At 41.6% G+C, this 16937-nt stretch overlaps 1 protein-coding gene across 3 annotated transcripts in view; it reads right to left on the minus strand.

Moving 5' to 3' along the window:
* LOC122880738 (protocadherin-1-like) overlaps positions 1–16937 on the minus strand; it is a 215082-nt gene that overhangs the window by 169089 nt on the left and 29056 nt on the right. The window lies entirely within an intron of this gene.

Below are 16937 nucleotides of genomic sequence, written 5' to 3' on the forward strand. Positions count from 1 at the left end.
AGCCTGAAACCAGAAGAGTGGAGGCTGTAATGTTCAGGTGTCTACATACTTTTGGCCATGCAGAGTACTTGCAGAAATTAGTGACATCTATTAAATCACTTCTCAAAACTTATCTTTAAAAAAAAAAAAAAAAAAAGCTTTTTATTAATGCTAGCACAACGTTTTATTTCCAACATGTCTTATCTGCTTTTTTATTATTATCGTTATTATTATTATTATTATTGTTGTTGTTGGGTATTTTGTCCCAATTTATTTTTGTATTATTTTTAAAATGTCCGATTTGATTTGCCTCATTGCCTCCTGAAATGTTTTAATCCTGGCTCAACCATGTAAAGCACTCTGCAACTTGAAAAGTGCACTGAACTGAAAATGTGAACTCTGGTTAGGTTGCTCAGTTAATTTTGTTCACATGGCAAGTAATAATAATAATAATAATAATAATAATAATAATAATAATAACTTTATTTATACGTTTACCGCTTTGACCTTCCATCCATCCATACGAAGCCTGCACGCTGTAACAGTACCAGTCGCACCGCTTTGCCTCTGACCCCGTCTGTCTGCCGCCTGCTGACCTTTGACCTCCACCACAGACAGGAATCCGTCACCGCCAGCTGAGCACCGAGACGGATCGTGACCTTTAACCCAGTCGCCTTCCACCACCTCATTAGAGCGTGTGTGTGTGTGTGTGTGTGTGTAGGTAGCCTCAGATCACACGATGTTACAAAAAAACAATACTAAGTACATCAGAAGGTCAAAGGTCAGACGTCACAGCGGCCCGCTGACGTCTCCGTCTGTCTCCTAAACGCCTCAGAAACCCATCAATGCTTCGTTAACATCTCATTAACTACAAATAATGAACACTTTTCATCACTGCTGACCATTTTCCAATCATGCAGTTAGTGTTGGGGCTGATTTTATTTCTTCCAGAAGGTCATTAGTGTCAGTTTATTTCAGTCTGTTATGAAAATTAACTCGCACAGACTTCAGAGTTTCTACAGCCAGTGTTTCGGCCTGATAGTCCATATATTTTATTTATTATTCATAATTATACTATACATATGCAATTTCTTTGTTTTCATGCTGAAATATTATAGCAATGTTCATTTAGTTTGGCTGAATAACACTAAATTAAGACACACACACACACACACACACACTAGTGGAGAAAGATAAACTACACACACACACACCAACAATTAGGCTAATTAATTCATTTGTGGGGTTTAAGTTTCAATTTCATCAGTTTAAATTGGATAATTAACAGGCAGCTTTCAGGGGGACCTCACATTCATTTTCACACACACATTATTTAGATACCCCCTTCCTGTTTACCTGCCAGGGTTAATTAATGCTGCTTGTTTGGGGAACAGACTAATCGTCGAGCCCCGCCCACCTCCTTCCACAGCTCCTCGTCAGCTATTGGACGCCAGTGAGATCGACGGGTCTTCAGCCCGCCCACCTGTTGAACCTCGCCACTAAAAGCCAATAAAAACAGGGCTGGCAGCGTCGCAAATACGGTGCAGATATCCTCATCCGTCACTGACTCAGCAGAGCCAAAAGTAAAAAACTTTATGTATTTATATAACCGATTATCATTATGTGTGACGGTACAGCTGACATAAGGCATTACCCTCCACTATTTCACCCCACTTTAAGAAACCGTAGGAAACAAGTCGAGAGTTTTGGTGTTTTGTATTTACTTTAATAAACACTGCAAGACATATCCAACCATCAACAGCCGTAAAATATGATCCTGATCCTGGTCGATCAGAGAGAACTACCAGCGAAGGTTGGACTCTTTTTGGGCGGGGGGCAGGAACTATGTCTGAGGAACTAAATTTAGATTCTGGTTCGTTTGGTGGAAACACAGGTAAAGGTTCCTGAGCTCCTGAGAAAGTTCCTGCAGTGGAACAAGTGGACATGTAGTCGCCAGAGAGTCCGTTTGTCTTTTATGGCCCCTTACAGAAAGCAACAAAGAGGGTTAGATCGGGTTAGGTTAGTTTCACCAGTCAGTTAAAGAAAAATTCTTATTATTTCGGCCGTATTTCAAACTCTTTAACTCCTCCCTCTAAGTGTCAGTCTGTACGACCCTAGGTCACTAAACTGGACATTGATCATTAACATCTCTGCAATACTTGAATAATTGTGCAATATTCTGTGTATTACTCCCGTGCAATATTTAGTTTTCCCTATTTATTGATATTGATATTATATACCTCCATTACTGCTGTGCAATATCTTAATAATCTCAATAAGCTACACTTAACTCGACAGTACATGCACCACTGCTTATTACTTATATTATTACATTGTATTATTATACTGTATTATCATCATCAACCGGTAAACCCACTTGGTACCTCACACTTATTTTATTCTTATACCGACCTGGTACTTAATTTATTTTCTGACCTGTTTGTATAGTGTTTATAGTGTATTATATTGTTTGCTAGTACTTTCTCCTGTGTGCGCTGACGTAAAGGCGAGCTGCCGTAACAAAGAGTTTCCCTTCGGGGATCAATAAAGTATTTCTGATTTCCCATAAATGTGGCCATTGTGGCTCTGTGGGTTTTAGTAACTTTGCACTCCATCTCGGTTGTAGAGATTCGGGTAAACGAGGATATCTATCTATCTATCTATATATATAAAAATAAGCTTCCCCTATATGCCATTTTTAAGGCGGTTGTGGCTTAGAGGTAGAGCAGGTCACCCACTAATCGGGAGATCGGCGGTCCAATCCCCGGCTTCCCCCAGCCCGCATGTCGAAGTGTCCGTGGGCAAGATGCTCCCGAAGGCTGTGCCATCAGTGTGTGAATGATTAGTTTCTTTCTGATGAGCAGTTGGCACCTTGCATGGTAGCCTCCGCCATCAGTGTATGAATGTGTGTGAACGTGTTACGTGTAGTGCTTTGAGTGGTCGGAAGACTAGAAAGGCGCCATACAAGTACAGTCCATTTACCGATCAGAAAACATATTGGTCATATCTGTGTTAACGGTAAAAATTTGTGTCTGGAAGACAAATCAGGGCAAATAAATCTCTCATTAAGCTTGAAAACTGACAGAAATCCAGTTTCTTGTCTGAAAGATCGGTGAGACTGAATATCTGATCCCAGAGATGAACTTCGGCACATCAGGACTTTAGCTGAAAGGCGCTGTGGCAGACCTTCAGCTGCTTCTGCGAAACAAACTCTTCAGGCTGCTGAAGCTGAGCGCAGGAGGAAACTCTCCTCTCCGCTGACCTCTCAGGGTCAGCCCGAAAAAAACTCCGCCAAAAAACCATCCCCTTCCCACAATCCTCCTGGGCGAGTGGGAGGCAAAACAGCAGGATGGAGAGAAAGGGGAAGATGAAAGAGAGCAGAGGCGAGCTGCTGGCTTCACCACCTCATTACTGATTGTGTTACTGTGTGTGTGTGTGTCTCAGGTACTCAGCTTGTTACCCAGCATGCTGCGGGGGTCAGTGAGGTCAGAGGTTGTGGGTGGTCACTTCCTGTCCATTAGCAGGAGAAGGATAAAAAGGCCCTCATCAATCACCCAACACCTGGTCGCCGCAGGCAACGGTAACTAAGAGATAACCAGGACCACGTGCAGCGGCGTAACACCAGGAGCACCGCGGGGTCAACCTTTGACCCCAGAGAGGAAGATTTTACCTTAACTGACTTTACTGGTGGAAATACAGCAGCGAACAACACCTCTGAAACTTCACCTTCAGTCGGGATGCACCGTTCCAGATGGGTCTCATTGCTGATACTGGCCTTATTAAGTGGATCAAGTGACGGCCATGATGCGAGTGCAGTTTCTTTGTCAATGTCATTATAAAATTCGGGAATCAGTTACATTCATTCAGTCGCAGCAGGCCGCTGACTCAGACGGTTTTTAGTGCGTCCTTGGTCTCATGCATGAAGCATGAAGCATACAGACTGTGTATTAGGAAAACAGAAAGCACTGAGGAGAGCTGAGATATCTGAATCAGCGCATCCCTGGTTTGTGGCTCGTTTATGATCTTACGTGGTAACAGATGCTTTGTGGCTTGATTTTGATTTGACATTATTTTACATCAGTATTCTCTGAATAATGTAGCCTATATTAAGCAGTGGAAAAAGGTTTCCTAAACAACACGAACAAGAAAAAGGAGTCGGGATGTTTCACACAGAAAAATGAGAGAGTTTAATGTCCTCAATATGTGCACAGATATAGGCATGTAACAGCAGAAGGAAGCCAAAAACTCTCGGACTAGCAGATGCTGTGTATTTGTGCACATAGTAAGTGTGAAGTCTCTTGCTATTCTGCATTCAACGGCTCCCCTCCTTTGTTCATGTAGTGTATGTTAGCAGAAGGAAAATCACAGCACTCCTTCTCCTGCATCACAGACTTTGGAGCAGTGACATAATCCAACAAGACAAACTGGCTTTTCTGTCTGTAAGTACAGACAAAGTCAGTGACAGATGATGTGCATTATTGAATACAGTGGTGGAAAAAAGTACTTTTGAAATACTTACCACCTTTATTTTTCAGCTATAGTTAGTCAGAATTGTAAGATGCTAAATTTAAATAAACACATGATTAGATTATAAAAACACGACATATTGTTAAACGCTAAACGAGCAGTTCTTAACCTTTGACTAGCTGTGGCTCCATGTCACGATTCAGATGTCTACGAGTTGTTAGCAGTTCCACCAAAAATACATTTCCCCTCTAAACTTGTGGAAAATAGTTCGGGCCTCAAATGATCCGAAATTTCCCGAAAAAGATTAGAGAAAAGTCTGAAAAATGAATCAAAATTTGTGTATCAGAACTTAGTTTTATCTTCTTTCCTTTTCCCATTAATCATCTCGCGACCCCTCAGATTTATCTGGTGACCCATTGGAGGGGCCCGACCCGTAGGTTGGGAACTACCGGACTAAGCTAACTAATAGTATATAAAGCAGCTAAAACTAGCTAACTGCATATTAAGCAGCTAAAACTAGCTAACTGCATATTAAGCAGCTAAAACTATAAGTACTTATATATATACTTTAAGCTATATTGTTTTTGCATGCACCACATGTTCATTTGCACTACCGGACTATTTATTTATACATATGCTGCATCATTTGCACTCCAGTACTCTGTACTGAACACTGCAATAACTCATCTACTGCAACTGTTTCCATAAACTGCACTACTTTATATTCATTGCACTGCTGTTCTTACTGTACATATCCATCAGTATACTTCTGTTTATAGTAATGCCATCTGTATATAATGTCCATAGTACCACTAAAATATTTTCATAATACTGCTCTATCCTGCATTCACGCACACACTTTATATCCTGCACTTCTGGTTCGACCTAAACTGCATTTCGTTTCCTTGTACTTGTACATGTGTAACGACAATAAAGCTGAATCTAATCTAAAACTAGCTCCACCTCGAGCAGCTACAACAGTAAAAAGCCGCTCTAACATCGATGCGTCAGCATTAATATCAGATAGAATCAGATAACAGTCACAGGAGACATTTTACTGCACAGCCAGTACTTTTTACTGCTGATACTTTTAGTACATGAAGCTGATAATACTTCTGCACTTCTACTGAAGTAGGATTTTGAATGCAGGCAGCGGATCGTCTCCGGCAGCCATCTTAGATTATGTTATGTGTAGCAATAGCCATTTTCTCTGATTCTCAGCAGGTAACTTAGTGAATAAAATATTCTCATAACTGATATAAATGATGGACAAAACTCTGAATAAACCTGAAATATTCCGTTCAGCGCTTGTAAAATATAGATTTATACGGCCGGACAACAGGAAGCTGCAGGCTGATCATTTATCTGTGACAGCATCACACACACACAGTAGCACAGAGTTGTTCTGAGCATGCTCAGTGTCTCTCCAGCCCGGCGGCTCGATTGACAACATCAAAAGGTTCAATCAGATCTGTGTTCAGACACTCACACACACCAGCTCCGACCTGCTGCACAGAGTGTGTGTGTGTGTGTGTGTGTGTGGAAGGGAAACAAGATAATCGACCAACAACAGCAACAACACACTCCGCTGTTAGACACACACACACACTTCCCTCCCCTCCATTAGTCTGTCGATGATGTGTTATCTCCTCATCGAAACACACACACACACACACAGTTGCTCATCATGGATGGATAACTGTTCCAGGCCAATCAATATTCAGATTCCCCTCGAGGCACCCGAACATGTGTCACTCATCCAGTGTGTTGTTTAAAGAGTGACTCTGTGTGTGTGTGTGTGTGTGACTCTGTGTGTGTGTGTGTGTGTGACTGTGTGTGTGTGTGTGTGTGTGTGTGTGTGTTCAGTAACCCAGAAACTCGGGTCCAGAGTGGTTGTCCTGGTTTACATGTTAACCCAGTTGTTCCACCCTGATCAGAGATCAATAGCAGCGGCAGGTCGCAAGTTCGATTCCACGTTAACATCAGATTTACAAAACAGTGTCAGATGATGTTAAGATGTTATTTTGGTATCAATACGGTTATATATTCAGATATTGTGTCTATTGATGTCTGTTGATCAGTTGATGTCGGATGTCTGTACGGTAAATATGAGGCCAGTTAGCTTAGCTTAGCATAAAGACTGGAAACAGGGGGAAACAGCTAGCATGGCTCTGCCCAAAGGTAACAAAATCCACCTACCAGCACCTTTAAAGCTCACTGATTAACATGAAATATCCTGTTAGTTTAATCCATAGCTTAAATGTAAAAACAACAAGTTGTCAAATAAATAATAGAAATATAATTAAAAAAGTATAAATAAAGTGTATTTATTTACAATGTCTTCAGCCTTCACCTCAATTTAGTTGCGTTTTGGTTTCCTCACGATCTATTGAGTTCCTGTTCTGCACCTACAAACAGCATAAAAACAAATAAAAAAAACCCAAAAACATGTCAGGAGAGGTCAAAAGGCTTTTTAGTGGACCTCTCCTCAAATTTAAACATCGAGACGATGAATTAACTTAAAAATATTGGTTTGATGTCACTCTTCTATGAGGGAAACAACACACCAAACTTATTTCAATATTCACGACAAACGCAAACAAAATACTCAGTATCCATGAAGAAAAGCAACAAGTTCCTTCTTTTACTGGAGCTTCTGTACTTGAAAGGCATCATGGGAAATGTAGGAGACCACAGAGCGAGGCAGGAGCCATAAACGTGTTCAGCTGAAGAGGAAACGTGACGGTTTGCTGATGTAGACTAATGTTTAACATTCAGCATCATTTCTGCTGCTCTGACCTTAAAGGAGTGTTTGTGAGAGCGACGTGAGTCCAACTAAACACCATCTGTCACAAAAACACACACACACACACACACACTCTGCCCTACTTCCAGTCATCTTGACAGCGTCAACCAGGACAACACTGACATGAGTTATACCTGTCTGTCCGTCTGTCTGTCTGTGGCAGTAAATGAATCTATGAAGACACTGTGGGGAGTAGAATAAAGTACTCAGGTCACACAGAAACACAGTAGATACTCAGTAAAGCTACATCAAAGCAAACACAGTCTTTAACTCCAGTTCGTACATACAGCAGCCTATTAAAAAACAGGGCCAGAGCCTGAGCTCCAATTAAAATACAGATCAATTAATAAAACACGTTAGATACAGAAACTGGAAACTGTTTAACGCAGTACAATCCACCCAAATCCTGATGCATCTCGTCTGATCATTTCAGTGAGCTGCTGACCGCGTCAACAATAGTTACGCGCATACAATATATAACATTTGCTGTGTGAAATCGCACCCCTGTTCTTTAACAGGAGGGTTTAGCTTCACAGTGTGTTGATTTTTTTTATGATCTTAGCGAAACGTGGTCTTTGTTTCAGGCGAAGGTGGCCCATAAAAACAAAACAAAAAAAACACAACAACTTTTTTTGTCAGTAATATTTCTGTTTTGTAAGTTCTCTTGATATCCTGCAAAACAAAATCTGGCAAACTGTACAGCTGAATTACAGTTTCACAGCTTCGGGAAACACACACACACACACACACACACACACACACACACACACACACACACACACACACACACACACTCCTCCCTGCAGGCGAACATTAGCATTGTAAATGTAAGTGGCCACCCAGCAGAGCGGTGGACTCTTCAGAGAAACATCGAGCTGCTGCTGCAGCTGACGTGAAAACCAGGAGAGAAACGACAACAAGGTGACGCCACAGAAACAGGAAGTACACAGCAGGATGATGTCACAGCGGCGGACAGAAGAAGACACCACACCCCACCCCCATCAGACTCCTCGTGTTGACAAATCGATGGTGGCGTTTGCTCAAAGTGCTGCGGCGTTTACTCAGAGTCTGACTGATCAATCCTGCAGTTTACTGAAGAGATTCAATATTCATGACAGACAGTACAGCGATTATTAGAGAGGACGGATAATGAAGGAAGAAGAAGAAAATAATTAGGAAGAGGACGACGGCCGTGAATAATATTTCCTTTGCTAATGATGCAGTCTGCCTCAGGACCAATCAGCAACAAGCAGCACTGTAGTGCCACCACTTTTAAAATAAAAATCATAAAATTCCTTTGTGACAAATTAGCATAACTGCTGTTTTTCCTCTAAACTACATCTTCATTTTCCTTTTCACCGAAGTAACGAGCTAGCCAATCACAGCACAGCATCAGACTGAACTGCCGTTGTGTTTTTCACTTCATGATTAATTGTGTTCGCATATGCATATGTAGTATTTTGCTCTGACCAATCAGTAGCGAGTGACGTATCCGTCCTGTCAAGATCACTTTCAGTTGACAGGAGCTGTGGTAATGGCTGCTTGTTGCAGTTAACTTCGTGTTTTTGTGCCAGTTTAGTTATACAACAACCTGCTTTTAGCCATTTTCTTGGCAATTTGTTATAACATTTTTTTTTTCTGGTTTTGGTACAGGAACATTAAGTCCAGATTCTCCAACAGTACTCCACGGACTTATCATTGCACTCCTGTAACACTGTCGGACTCATGAAAAAAGGATCGATGTCAATGCAGCAGAACCAGAGATGTTGTTATTTTTTACTCCACACGTTCTTCTCCCTTTTCAAAACCTGGCTCCTACATTACCCACAAGCAACTTGCTGTGGGCGCTGAATATTCAGGTGTGTTATGCTAGTAGCGGCTAATGTAGCCTGCAGCAGAGATGAGCAGCGGGCTACAGGGGTCTGGCGAGATCACTTCTTTCTAACGCTACGCCAACAGATTCGTTTAATTTTCAAAGGTGTAGTCTTGTTCACACAGCTCCCTCTGGAGACACTTTATACATCTTCAACATATGCAGTGGTACTCCCCAACACCTGGAAACACACTTTGATGGGGACAATTGGTGGATTTCCCCTTTAATCACACCTCCGAAGCTCAGACTGTCTCTTTGTTTGTGAAGCAGATGCCAATCTTTCATCAAATACAAGAGCTGCAGGAACAGTTGCATGTTGTTACAGCACTTTGATATCATTTTTATACATTTTAAAGTACATGTTGTATAAAATATGCATGACTGCCAGCGAGAGATCAAACCAGAACAAACCAGCAGACATTTTGAGTCTCTCATCCGGAAAAAAAAAAAAAAAAAAAACCCTCTCGGCTTCAGCTCACACCTCACCGAGAACCTGGGGGTCAAAGGTCGCAGGTCGCGGCACCCAGACAAAAGACGAAGAAGCATTCCTGAGACCCTGTGAGTGACGCTGATGAAGGAGGAAGAATAGCTGAGGACAGTGTTTGTGTGTGTGTGTGTGTGCAGCCCTGAAACCAGAGCTCATTTAAAGTTAATCAGGCACGCTGCTAACTTCTAACTTATTTAAATCTGCTGTTCTTCTTCCTCTCTTGGCTTCCTCTCTTCACCGAGAGCAGACTGAGGCGGAGACCGATGGATGTGAAACCCGGCTTCAATCCAACCAAAAAAAACCCACCAAAATCACTGGTAAACTGAAACCCGATACTTTAGGTTTTTCCAAATTAACTGCAACGCCAAACAAGAGATACTACATTTTACAAGCCACTCTGAAGTCGATAACTAAATATAACCAGAATAGTTACAGAAACCGAGCCAAGTCCCCGTCGAGGAGACCCCGATTCAAACCTCCTCCTCCTCCAACAACAAACGTGGCACCGGCTAATAATCACAGAGTCCAAGATTTTTTACGGCCTTATTCACCTCGAGAAATCATGCTTTTTTGTTTGTCACAGGGTTTTTGGACTACCTAGCTCAGTCGATCCCAACCTCTCCGGCTTGACCCTTCGTCACAGCTTGCATGTCAGCTGAGGCGTGAATTGTTAGAAGCGTGAAGAGGTGAAATGATCCAATATTTCACCCAGAAAAAGCGTATAGAAAAAGCACAGAAAACGAATTGAAATAAGTGTGGCAGAACAATGTTTTTCCTTCTTTTTCCTATCTCATTCATCATCTCGTGACCCTAGGTTGAGATTCAAACAAGACTGTCACAGGGTTTTAATGTAGTAAATCCAATTTGGCTTATTAATCAGAATTAATTTCATTCCTAATAGATCCAGAAAGATTACGAAGCTGCGTGGCAGGCACAGAGAATAATGTCTAAAATGCTGGAATATTATGAGAATATTAAAAGGCCTTTTCCTTGTTTCTCCATCCCCTCCTCATCTACAGTACATCCACTCGCAGATTAGTAATGTTCATCCATCTCTTTATTGTGTATGCCCACTCATCCTTTGCAGGCTCTAAATAAAAATAACAGCTGTTTCCGCCAAGTTGACCAGTGACTTTTCAAATTTTGTAATCGTGTCTTTGGTCGTTTCCATCATTTCCTGCCATTTTCTCAAGTTTGTCCGTCAAATGACAACAAAGAGGTCAAAGGTCAAACCAGAGCCGTCCTCTAACCTCTCTGTCGGGGAGGGCAAAGGTCGAGCAGCAGCTCAGGTGTTAAAAGCCGCCGGTAGATGCAGCAGCACATCAGGCTGCAGATGATTACTGAATATAATGAGACGATTACACTCTGTACAACTCACCTCTAATGTCACACACACACACACACACACACACACACACACACAGACCCACACACACACTCTCGCCTGAGCAGCAGTAGAGGTTGTTAAGTGTTTCTCTGAGGCGTTTAGGGACTTTCTCCCTCTTCCAACTGTCAGAACCAAAACTGAATGATGGACGATGATTGGCTGTGGCTGCCAAGCGTGCACACACACTCACACAAACACACATATAGAGTCAGTCTCACACACACACACAAAAACACACTTTCCTGAAGCTGCTGGTGAAATATTCAGTGCTGCGCTCACTAAAGGCAGCTCATCTGCCTCAAGACATTTACACCTCATTTTGCCAATTTAGTGTGGCATCCCTCCTCCAGCCCGACACACACACACACACACACACACACATACACACACACACACACACACACACACACACAGAGTAAAGTAAAGCTAGTTAATTCCAGCCTCAGTGTACTTCTCCCGTGCTAAACCCACTCAGTAGTTCTCTAAGGCGCAGCACTCATACCAAAGCTAATCGCTAAGCTAAAATACACACACACACAGTTTCATGCAAGTTTTTATGTGTATTAATGTTGTGTGACGCAGCAGGACTGTCAGTTATTCAAGTACATTAAAGTCAGCAGCACGTACACACACCATGTTTGCACCTATCTTAATCACACTGCATACTAACAGCCTACTCCTTAACCATGCTACTAACCTGCTAACTATCCTGCTGGTGAGCCAGCTAACCTGCTAAGTAATGTGCTGCTTACTGTAGTAGAGACACCATGTTAACAACTAGCTAGCTTAAATTATATCTAACATGCTAACCTGCTAGACAACTAACTAGCCTGCTGACTATAAAACTCACCTGCTAACTAACCAGCAAACCGGCTAGATAACTATCTAACCTGGTAACCAAAAAAAACCACCTGCGATCTAATGAGCAGAGAGTTTTACACCTAGTTTAAATCACTTAAAGGCTGGCTAACCTACTAAATAACCCCTTTAAAAACCAACTTGACTGCTAACTAACAAGCTACCACGCTAGATAACCAATTAACCTGTCTACTAATCTGCCAACTAACCAGCTAATTAACATGCTAACAAGCCAACCAATTTTCTCACCAACTAAGAAACCTCTTAACTAACTAAATCACTAACCAACCAACTCACCTGCTAACAACTACCTGTAACTAACCAGCTAAACTCTTAGCTAACTAACATGCTAAAAACAACTAACATGGTAACTAATATGCTAGCAAGCCAAACAACTTGCTCATCAACAACCAACTAAGCTAACCAACTAGCTTGCTAGCTATGAGCAAACAAAATTGCTAACTAACCCAATCACCAGCTTACCAACTAAATAACCTCCTAACTAGCATGCTAACAATCTATCCAAGCTGCTAACCAACAAGCTAAAGTGGACACACAGAGCGCTGTTACTCACCTGGACAGTAGCATCAGGGTTTTCCTTGTTGTCCTAACAGGCTAAAGTCCTGTTAACATACAGAGTTCATCACTGCCAACAGAACAAACCAAAAACTGACGATTCTGCTCTGTAACACGCTAAAAATGATCCAATTTAAAAGGGAGACTGGTAGTATTAGAAGAGGGCCTTTTAGTAAAAGTTTGCTGTTTTATGGACCAGCTCAGCTCACTGATTGGCCAGCTTGACCAGGAAGTACTACATCAGCCAATGGGTGAGCAAGAATCTGACCAATAGAAGAGCAGGAGGCAAACACAACTTGTTTTCTTCTAATTTTACCTGTCCCCTTTATTTTATTATTTTATTTTGTTTTCTACTTTTAACATACTTTATTTCATTAGTACTCTTATAACTTCATGTCTTTTTTGGGGTTTTTTGCACATTAGTCTGTTTGACTCAGTTGTTTCAACAACTTTGTTTGGGAAAGTGCCATGTAGATTAAAATTATTATTATAAGTCTGACTGGACCAACACACGTTTGATGATTTTAACATGATGGTTCATTAACATCAAACGTTCAGTTTATTGATCGTGGAGAGTAGTAGAAAGCAACAGATGCTCTTGTGTTGCATTATGGGAAATGTAGGATCCAGTGTTTTAGGAAGTTTGACTGTGACCATGTACTAGGGAAGTATATTCAAGATCTCTAGGCCTCTGCTGCTTTTGTTTTAACCATCGGTGGAGTATCCTTGTACAATTTAAGCAGTTTTTAACTATATATTTTGACAAAATACATTAAGATGTAAATTATAAATCAGTATTTCTGTCTCTCCTCCCAACATTTCCCCTTAAATTTGTCATTTATTTTATGTGTCTTTGACTTTTCAGCAAAAAATGTCAGCGTAAAGGGCAAAGGCCTTCAGACACAAGTATTATTATTAGTATAACAACACCAGTGTATTCACCTGTCAAAACCTACATGATCTCTGTATCTTATAGGGCTGCAACTAATGATCATTTTCATTTTTATTGTTAGTTTCCTGATTAATTGGTTAATTATTTAGTCTTCCCACAACACAAGATGTCTTCAAATTGTTGGATTTGTCCGAAACCCAAATATATTCAGTTTGCAGTGATATTAAAACAGAAAAACAGCAAATCCTCACGTCAAAGAAGCTGGAACAAAAGAATATTTGGCCTTTTTTTTTTCCTCAGTAAATTACTTAAAATCTGTTTCATTGGCAGAGAAAACAACACAAACAGTATTTGGGGATTTCAGGCGGACAAATGAACGCAGCGTGAAGATCAGCAGTCGGTCCACACCGCGGATCAGTCAGTCCAAACTACCCAGCAGCCCCTGCAGCGGCACGCTGACTCTCCATGTGTTTATTTATTAGTTTTCTGGGATCGCTCCATTGGCTGCTCGGCCACCCGCGACATCACATAACGAGCCGCCAGCCACCGACGCCATGATGGAGGACACGGGAGGAAGACGGGTCCGGGGAGGGTATAGGACAGGGATTTTACCTGTCACACACACACACACAAACACACACACGGTTGTCACGGAGACACTTCACTGCATGACCTCAGGCAGTATGCAAAGCGTAATGCAAACAATGATGAAAGAAGAGGTGTGTGTGTGTGTTTGTGTGTGTGTGTGTGTGTCCATGTATTCACATCCCTGCCTGCCCGAACATGTCTCAACTCCCAAAGAAAGGTTTCAGCCCCCCCACCCTGTCACCGTTACCATGACGAAACTTCCAGGCGGCCATGACAGACAGTTTAAGCGGTGTTTGAGAGTTTCCGGCGTGGCTTCCAGGTGTGTCATCAGTCCATTCATCTCTCTGTCGTCACCTATTGTCTCTCCACCTCTGCAGTGTTTCTTTTCATCACTTTATCTGTTTTCGGTGGAATGACGGGAGCGGCGGGGTCAACAAAGAACCGCAAACAAACAAACACACAAACACACACTTACACACACACACACACACACACACACTCTCACAGTGAACTCTTGAAACTCCCAAATCTCATTGACAAACTTGTAGATTAAAAATGGATTAAGATTCAGCAGCTGCCCGGCTCCGTTCCTCCTCTGATAATTTTGGAGGCAGATTTTAGTCCAAGTTTGGTCTTTTGAGGTGAAGTAAAGGTCCAATCCCACAAGTTTTATTTTTTCCTAAATGCTCCTGGGTCGTTTTATACACAGAAGAAGGAACTGACAAAAAAACTGACAAAAGCTTTGACTGACTGTTTAAACACGTTTTTATTTTCACTTTGTAAACTAATGTAATGTAAGATAATGGCAAGAGTACTTTTTACTTAACCCAATGACGGTCATTTTAGACATAAAATGCTGATTATTTTCATTAACGATTAATATGCCGATTATTTTCTCCATTACTCCAGTAATCGTTTTGTCTATGAAATGGGAAAAATGTCCTTCACAATTTCCCAAAAACCGTTTAAAAATGTTATTTCCAGCCTTTTTGGAAACAACACGTAATTTAATAATGTTGTTGTCTGCCAGACAATATCGTCTTGTTTATTTACTGTAAGACTACAAATCATTATTGATTATTTCACATATTGATGATGTTGTTTGTTGCTGTTTTCAGTTGTTGGAGTTGTCAAAGTGTGTCTGCTGGCTTTTTTTGGGGGAAGTGAACATTAAGAAGCGGCTCTGCTCGTTTGGTTTCTGACAGAAGCTGAAGAGAGAACATGAGCGCTGCTGTCCGACAAACACTGACGCAGAACAGATTTGTTATTTTCCGTTTCTGAGCTTCTGCAGCAGCTTTAACAGGATTCACACAAACCTTCAGGGAAATGTTCAGCTCCCCTCCAAAAAAAAAAAAAAGAAAGAAGCAAAAGAAAATGAAAAAGCAAAGAAAAAGTAACAGATGTGGAGCAATGTGTTAACATCTGACCTCAATCCTAATTTAACCTCCGGAGATTAGGACGAGCCACTAATCCAGACAGATACAGAGAGAGTCCTGGTTTCTGGTGTATTCGTGAATTTTGTCTTTTTTATTAAAATATATTCAATTCTAGTAATATCTTGTTTCTACCGATAAAACAGATTGAAGTGAAATTAAAATAAAGAATAGATGAAATGAAAGCTGACGAGCTGAGGTCAACCAGAGGATTAGAGAGGGAGAAACAGCTGTTCACTCAGCGCGCGCACACACACACACACACACACACACACACACACAGAGCATGCTAACATGCTAAAGCGCTGCATTTGAGGACCTGACTGAAGCCTCCTTAAATGCTTGAATGAAGATCTGCACTACAAACTGAACTCACTGATCCACACATTAATAACGTTAATAAATGGAAAACACTGACGTATCCATAAACGTATCCATCATATCCAGCGGTGGAAGAAGTATTCAGATCCTTTACTTACGTAAAAGCACTAATACCCAGAAAGTCCTGTAAGTAAAAGTATTATCAGCTAAATTCACTGAAATTATGAAAAGTGAAAGTCGTGCAGTAAAACGCTCCTGTCAGTGTTTCCTGTTATATCTGATGTTTCTGGATTCATATTCCTGCTGCGTTAATGTGTGTGTTGCATTTTATTGCTGCAGATGTTTAAGGCTGAGCTCATTTTAACTGCTTTATATGCTGTTGGGTACTTTCATTTACAGCAATGCATCATGGTCTATAAGGAGCTTTGAGGAGCCGCTGAGCAAAACACTGAACCATCAACTACTCAGCACTCCTCATCCCTCTCTCTCCGTACAGAAACTCCACAAAGTGCAGAGGAAGAAGAGGAGAAAGGAGGAAGTGAGCGCAGAGCAAGAGGATGAGGAATGTGGAGGAGATAAAGGAAGAGAGGCGATGAGAGGGAGAGATACAGAGAGGGAGAGAGAGGGGGGGAGGAGAGGGGAGACGAGTGTTTCCCATCCAAACAGACACTTCAGGTGATACGGAGAGAAAACGCCTCGTAAAGAACGACAGCATCTCTCCCCCTCTCTCTCTTATCTCCTCGCCACAGTCTGAGTGGAGGAAGGAGAGGCGATTCAAGGTGAAGAACGAGGCGGCCATATTAAATAAAAAGGAGAGGAGAGACAGCGGGAAGGTGGGAGGGAGGGAGGGAGGGAGGGAGGGAAGAAAATGGGTGAGGAGGAGTGAATAAAGGAAGGGAAGAGGAGAAATGAGAAGAAGAAAGAGGAGAAGGAAGGTAAGAAAAGTAAAAGAAATGAAAGAGAAAAGGAAGAAAGTGGACGGGAATAAGAAGAAGCAAACGGGAGAAAGAAAAGAGGAGAAAGAGGAAAGGACATGGAAAGAAAAATAATAGGAAGGAAGAGGTAGGAGAAAGGAAAGGAAAGCAAAAAGGAAGGAAGGAGGAGTTCGGAAGGGAATGAAAAGGTAGGTATAAGAAGGAGAGAAGGGAAATCGAAGGGTGATGATAAGAAAGAGGAAAAGGAAGAAACAAGGAAAAAGAACAGGAAGGAAATGAGAAAGGACAGGGAAGTGGAGATGACAGACGAGGAAAAGGGGGAAAGACAGAAAAGT

The sequence above is a fragment of the Siniperca chuatsi genome, linkage group LG8 (genome assembly GCF_020085105.1).
Source record: "Siniperca chuatsi isolate FFG_IHB_CAS linkage group LG8, ASM2008510v1, whole genome shotgun sequence".
Taxonomy (NCBI): domain Eukaryota; kingdom Metazoa; phylum Chordata; class Actinopteri; order Centrarchiformes; family Sinipercidae; genus Siniperca; species Siniperca chuatsi.